Consider the following 7,823-nt stretch of genomic DNA (forward strand, 5'->3'; position numbering starts at 1 on the left):
ACACCGAGAGCAAAAGACGATAGTTTTTTTTAAAACGAATATCTTTAAGCTAAATGTGCCAATTTTATCACGGATGTGCAAAAGAAGATAAGATATAGTTTTCGGGGTGACATAGCAAAATACTTGTTTTTCTAAGCACATAATTATATTTAAACAATTAATGCTGATATTGTATGTTGAAATTTACTAACAAGTTATAAGGAACTTTTTAAGAGTACTTGGTTTTTCAAATCAAAATCTCACAATCAAAACTTTTCAATATATTAGAAACGATATCGGACAAATATCCACTACGATCAGACGTAGGAAAACAACGTACTTGTTTGTGTTCTTTTAACCAATTTGATAGGATTACTATCATTACAATTTACTATAGTATAAAGTTTACACACTAATTCAGAATAAGTTGCATAATTAGCAAAAAAACGCGTGACAGAAGGATATCACGGTTATTTATTTCAGTGGGAGTAGAACAGAACTGAGTCAGATGAATAATTATGAACATTGCAACGAAAACTATTCTCCACAATCAGCAATTATACTATTATTAGTATTGTATTCGTTCGCTCCAGAGAGCTAAATACGAATCTTCTACGAGAAAGGTAAAGACAAGTGTTAATATCACAGATGTTCAACTTTTGAGTGTTTTTATTATCTATACTTAACATATGCTTGTTACCAAAAAAATATTTATTTTGAAGGGTTAAATTGCGAGCAGATAATTATCTGCTTTATTTAGCGGATTGCATGGATTGCTATAAATGTAATTTTTTTGTTGGATAGCACAGTTCTTATTAGCTGACCCTATGTCTAAGTTGTACTATTACTACCATCGGTTTTTCTTTGATTTAAGTTTCGTATATTATATTTCATTACGTAAAATGTAGTGTAACCTTGGCCAAAGTCATGACCGTATATTTATCTAATTTTTACACAATGCAATTGTACTCGGTGTGTACCTAGGTTCTATTTCATTCGTCCCCCTGCCCTGAATCTAATAACGTCCAGCAATTCAGACCGTTTTCAGGTCACGTCAGATGAACGCTAACTGTAAGACTAAGCTGTGTTTTGCGGATAGCTTTAATTATCGCATGCACCAACTAAGTTACGTTTCAAAATTACTTTGTATGATTTTGCTCTTTTACTACTTTTTATTACTAATGTAAGACTAAAGAAGGATTTATTTTCACACATATAAATATACTATTGGTAAATTTAGTAATAAGGTTCTCTTGATATATAGAATGATTGGTTATAGGTTTAAAAGCTGAAAAAGAATGAACGTATAGCATATTTGTCAACAAACAGATTTAAATCTTTAATACATATTTCTATTCGCTCTATATAAAGTGATCGCTGTGAAATAATTTTTTTCTTCTATTGGAATTCGTTAGACCAATAACTTTTGACATTACAAAGTCGACAGAGTCGTATATTAAACAAAAATTAATTTTTACACGTAGTAAACCCAATTTTAAAATTGTTGTTTATTACGTTATTTTTTTCTGACAGCAGACTGTATAGCTCATACAGTCACTCCATTTTACATCTATAACCCATCATCGTATTTAATGGAATCAGGCGTTACTTCGCGGAAGTCCATCCTAAGTAAGAAAAGGAGCAATATCTAGCCACTTCCGCACATGCAGTGGTAGTCGTGCAATGAAATGCACCGCCCGTTAGCCCGCTGATAAATGCGCATGCGGCAAACAATGCGAATCACACAACCGCCACCACCAAATCACTCAACACGTGTTTCACCCCTCCACGGGGCATCTTCAGGAGCTATGTTACACCGATTAGTGCCAATCATCGTGTAGAGCAGACAGACTACATAACTTTAATTCAAAACATTAATTACGTTAAAATTATCGGAATTAACAGTAAATCATTATAGAGGATGTAAGAATAGAAACATGAAGAGCTGACATTAACGTGCGGTACGTAGGTATTCACACATGACTTATTTACGTGAGACCGCTCGCATCGATAGCGTGTGCGACTTATTCAACTTGAAATATGTCCTACTTCACTCTCTGTACTAAAACATCCGTTGACTGCAATTATATTGCAAAAGAATACACTTTTTTTTTAAATTACATTTATTTTTTTCTTTTACTTATTATCACCACTAGTCTTAGGCCAATTACGCAAACAACCAAATAACATCGACAAACTAATTATTATAGAGAAAGACGATTTAATCGAGTAAACAACGGGGCATGTACATATGGACAGTGGGTATATTAGTCGAACACAAAATCCTTCGAATTCACACACAGAAAGTTTTAAAACTTTACTAGGTACCATTAAGAATAAATGTTCCCATTTTTTTTTCAAAATATACAGAGAATTGATTTAAATGTTTCTAATATTTTCTCTTTGGTATATTTTTAAATTTTATTCGTTGGTTTATTGAGCCGGAGGTACAGTCAGCCACTTTGTAAAATAACAAAAGCAAAATATTTAATTACAACAACAGTCGGTCCTGACTTAGATAAACGATAACGCGTTTCTTACCTCGTCCCCTGGAGAGCAAAGTTCGTCTATTACTTAATGAAAACTTTATGTACAACCGAGTGTAAAATGTATTTACTTGTGACAATATCATAGATAGTCTTTACATTATGTTCTATATACACTAATATGATAAAATTCTGATTAATACATTTTTAGCAAATATTAAATCTATACTTTAGTACAAATACATAAATAACACCAGAATTTAATTGTACATATAGTACACATTTACATAATACGCTTCAAATTCAAAAATTTCATTTTCAATCTTATATTCGTATTTTATGTACTTGTTACTTTAATTATTTCATTTATTTAATTGTAATTGAAATATTAATGGGTTATCAACTATTTCCAATATTTATGTAATAAATAGCCAATGTTCTGCGCTTAAACGATTATCTATGTACACGATTTCGTTTATGACTGTACTTGTATCAAATAAAATTTTCAGAAGAGATTTATTTTTTTAATTAAATAAGAAATAAATAGTATTAATACCACGATATAACAATGATAGTTACATGACTTACTCATAATCATTTGGTAAATTTAATCCAAAAAGTGCAATTTGATGTAATATAAAGAACATTATATATGCATATAGAGGATATATGAATATTTAGTAACTTTTATTAACGTAAATAGCGAATAGAATTAAAGGAACTATTTGTTCTTTATTTCTCTGTAATGGAGATTTAAACAATTAACGTTTTACATTATTTTAAATGTACAAAGGCAATAGTTTGTTTCATAAAATCTCCATAAAAACTCGTGTAGACCTATGAATTTCGATAATTATATTTCATCATGATTACTAAATAATAAATTATATACGCCATAATAAAGAAGCAAATGATACTTGTTTTGAGCTCCATTTAGATACCGGACTGTTTGTATTTCGCGCGACAGAGATAACGCTCTACAAAGCCGAAATTAGCCGATTGTCTCTGTCCAAAGGTCGATCTGCAATATTTAACGCCGGGTATTTCACACACATTCATAATTTAAAAAAATATTTTTTATTAAATATAGGAGCGAAGATATCCTTTAAATAGCTAAAATAGATAAAACACGATATTTATAAAAAGAGCGACGAAATTACCCGACATGTTATTCTTTTTAATTTTCACAAAATTTATAGAATAATTACAAAAAATACATTACCTTTGTTCACGACACTTTGTTTAACAAAAGATTTGATCATAACTAGAAAACTAAATAAGTGTATTTAGTGATTTTTTTTCGCGTCTAGAAAAAGTCCTTCAAAATAAAAATAATACAATTTTGAAAAGGTTTTTGAGGCATGCATTAATTAAAAGCAAATGTGGTGTACATTCACCCCTTCACTTGCACAATTCATGTCCTCAACATCTATGTTAGAAAATTTATAATCGTGTAAAATATTAAAGACTTTACGGAACCGTTTGATTCATTCAGATTTTCTCGTTTAAAAACGTCTATTAATTTATGTAACATAAACAATAAAATATTTGTTTAATAAAGCAATTTTGGAACATTGCTAAAAGTGCAATTACAGTAAAAAGGAATATCTAAAACCGTGGCGGAATAAATTTATTGTGGACATTATTCCCGATCGCAGAACTGTTTATCTAAAATAAAATATTCAATGGCCGCTCACATCTCCACCGAATATTATGGACCGAATAATGAATATAACGCAGCATTGGAACCAGATGAAATTTATTTACTTTTTGAAAAAATAAATAAATTATACAAAATGGAATTAGTCTTAACTATAAAAGTTATAATCAATTAATAAATGCGTTCAAATTACCATCGTCCAACGAGGTTTTTACGTGGGAATATAAGTTCAAATGTAGGGTCATAATTTATCACAAAATTATAAATAACTTAATGGTAATTTTTAATGATATGAATGGTTCGGCGATTAGCAACATTGTGCTTTTAATAGTTTTCAAATACATTCTCCTGTGTAGAAACAAATTTATTCTTGTTAGCTTGGCCTTTCAAATAGTCTCAATAATCCGATGGTTGTCTCTAAATGTCCTCTGGTCTGATAGAATTAATGAGTATCTTAATCGCTAAACATTTTTAAAATTAAATTAGAGTATATGATGATGTCAGTAAATCTTGGTTGAATTTTTTTCTCTGTTGAAATTTGGCATTTATATTGTCGAAAGCAAATTTTATTAAAACCAACTTAACCAGAACTAAGTTCACAAAAAGACTTAAAAGTCAATGCCTAAATATAAAATCTACCTGCATATATGTATAAATATTTTTTTTATTAATAAATTTAGTCTTATTAAGTGTGCACGTAAAACAGAAATCTTTGCATTTATTTACACGACGTATCTAAAATATATTTATTGTTCATATCTCCGCGATAAAGAAGCCAGTTTTAAAACGTTAGCGCAAATACCGCGACAGTTAAGTTAATGTTACAGATATAAAACAGTATCTTTATAGCGGTATAAAATTATAAATGCATCACAGAGTGTTTAAATTTATAAAACGTTTTACGAGCTAGTTAAATTTTGCATTACTAAGCGATAATAATATGAAATTCGTCCTACTGTACATATTTAATTTTGTTTATGTTATATTCATAATATAGTAAATAAATAAATAGATTATTAGAGGAAAAAGCTCTATTCGGTCTATATCATTTACAGCTGGAAACTTGAAGGTCGAAGCTAGGGTTTGTACCTTACCTTTTCCGCAGCAGGGCTAAACTTATTCTCTTAAAAGTTCAAAATTTGCGATATAATTTTGCTCTCATTGTTCTCAACGTAGTTAAAAAAAAGTTATAAAGAAAGGCCTTTTCTCGAAGGCAATAAATGTGATAGAGGGTTAACGTCGTGTAGGCGGGCAGCATCTGGATTCTTTCTACCCAAAACAGGAAAAGATGGAGAGAAGTGATAGAAGCCTACATTTGCTTTGATTTCGGAAAACTGAAAAAGAGAAAAGTAGAAGAGCTTCTGTAATTTAGACAAAAGGGGTTAAAGAGAAACATGAGGTTAGTTGGTAAGCGACCGCTGGGACCCTTTAGTTGCAAAAACAGATTACATAGATGATGAATAATAACATGTTCTTTTTATGGTCTGGCATCCCCTTTAATGGAAAAGAGACACTATCACCTTTTTGGCCGATGCGTTTCACTTAAACCTGTTTGGTGCGACGCCTGAAACTCAGCTGACTAAAGTACACTATAATATATCTATAGAACAATGTTATAAAAACAAAATCAGGGAACCTATAAGACATGACTATCTAACCAAACAGGTCAAACAAAGAAAGTGATTGATACCATCCGTAAGGAACTGTTATGCGAAAAAAACTTGAATGTATTTGATCCCAGTGATATTTCACAAAGTACATTGCTTACTAAATGTTGCCAATCGCCTTAGCGTTGGAACTGTAAAGAACAAAGTTAAGAGACACTTACAAAGTATTTATGTAAATAATACTTCCATTTGTTACATACTTGCGTGGGAATGTAATAAGTATATATATATATATATATATATATATATATATATTCGTACCCTTAATAATAGTTCACAAGAACGCCTATTTGAGACAACAAGCTCTGTGTACAGTTTAGCGATTTTAAGGCTTACATAACAAGATATCTAAACACAAAGATAGATAAAGGAAAGTTTCTGCGTGCTTTGTTTAATGATTAATTTTACGAGAGCGATGGCGATGTTTCAAATTTAAACCAAGTGTCAGTCTGCCAGTATTCGAACCAGAAACCTACGTTTAGCTGTACATTAACTACAATTGCTCTTACAATTTTTCCGCGTAAATACGCTTAAGAAAAAAAAATGAATATGAAAAAGTCCAGATACAAAAGAATTCTCTCTTCTTGTATACTTTTCTGAGGCTGTTCTTTCGGTTTTTTTAAACGGTGACCGAAAAGTGTGATAGTGAATATAAAACATGTTTTATATAACTACAGTAATATTGTAAAATTAAACAGTGAAACAAATATCTACCCTTTCGAATACGCTTTGATGAGCACATTTTTAAATCCAATAAATTAATCAAATAAAGCTTTAAATATGTATTTAGCCAATATTTATGAGGTGTTTGTGACTACTGTTAGGTTCGGAATGTTGATTCTATCTAGAACCTGAGAAGACACCCTATAGTTATTTTTTCAATGCTCGTGTTATTTTCTTCAGTCTCGTGTACATCGTGCATACAATAAAATGCCTTATAAAAGCCTTACATAAGCTTTAATTCTTTTCGCAGATAAATTGAAATTTGTTTTAGTATTTTTATGGTATTCATTATTAAATAGTATATAACAGTTTTAATTTTGAAAACAAAAATTGCATTTTAGAGGCTTTTATCGACGTAATTTACATTTTCACACAAGCAAATATCACCACAAACATGCGGATCCTTTGTTAATGAAGTCATAATTAAATTAAACCACATCCAACAATAATTTTTTGGTTAACAAACAATTCTGTTATGTTTAAATTGTTTATAGTTTTGTATTTAAATCAAAATTTTGTTTAACGACCACAACAAACACACGACTTTTGGAAACAGTCGATTGTAAAACTATATTTTATAAATTATTTTCTTTATACACAGATAATAAACCTTCTTAAAATAATTAAAATAGACCTTGTGAAAAGTGACGAAGCAATTTATGTCCGAAAAACAAGTGTATGCTGCCACGTGAATTCAAGTTGCATCTACAATCGCACGGGATGAAATAAAAAAAAGATGTGTTTGAATTTTCCGACCGTTTGAAACGTGCGAAGTATGCTACCGAAAAGTATTGATTTTGTCATGTGGCAAAAGCAGAAATAATACGACGATCTCTTTGTTAGGCACGTATTTAAAAGTTTGAATATATACTCTTTTATAAAAGAAAAAATATTATTAGCGGTCAGAATGTCTGCGTGAATCTTAGGAGTTTACCAATTTTGTGAATAAGGCATGCCACGTAAAAGCATGATAAATATTATGCGATTTTTTAAATATAAATATTGTAGGACTCGTGGTGTTTCAAAACTTAACTGATATGGGACTCTATATTTAAGGGCAGATTTGGGTGTCGCTAGAGGCGTAGATAGCGGCCCTGTACCTCTCTGCACTCAATTGGAGTCCGACTTGGCCCCGCGTACTAAAATATAACGGCATCACAGTTTAGTGTATATTGTAAAGAGCATCACAATATACTCGAATTCGCGTGTACATCGTTTATTTAATTTTTTTTATTTACCCAAAAAATTTATTCGCGATTACTGGCTGACCTAAAATTTAGTTTTAATATAAATAACATGTAAGTACAA

The sequence above is a fragment of the Battus philenor genome, unplaced genomic scaffold (genome assembly GCF_028537555.1).
Source record: "Battus philenor isolate CCGP_79_NKW_IND1 unplaced genomic scaffold, ilBatPhil1.0.hap1 SCAF_18, whole genome shotgun sequence".
Lineage (NCBI taxonomy): Eukaryota > Metazoa > Arthropoda > Insecta > Lepidoptera > Papilionidae > Battus > Battus philenor.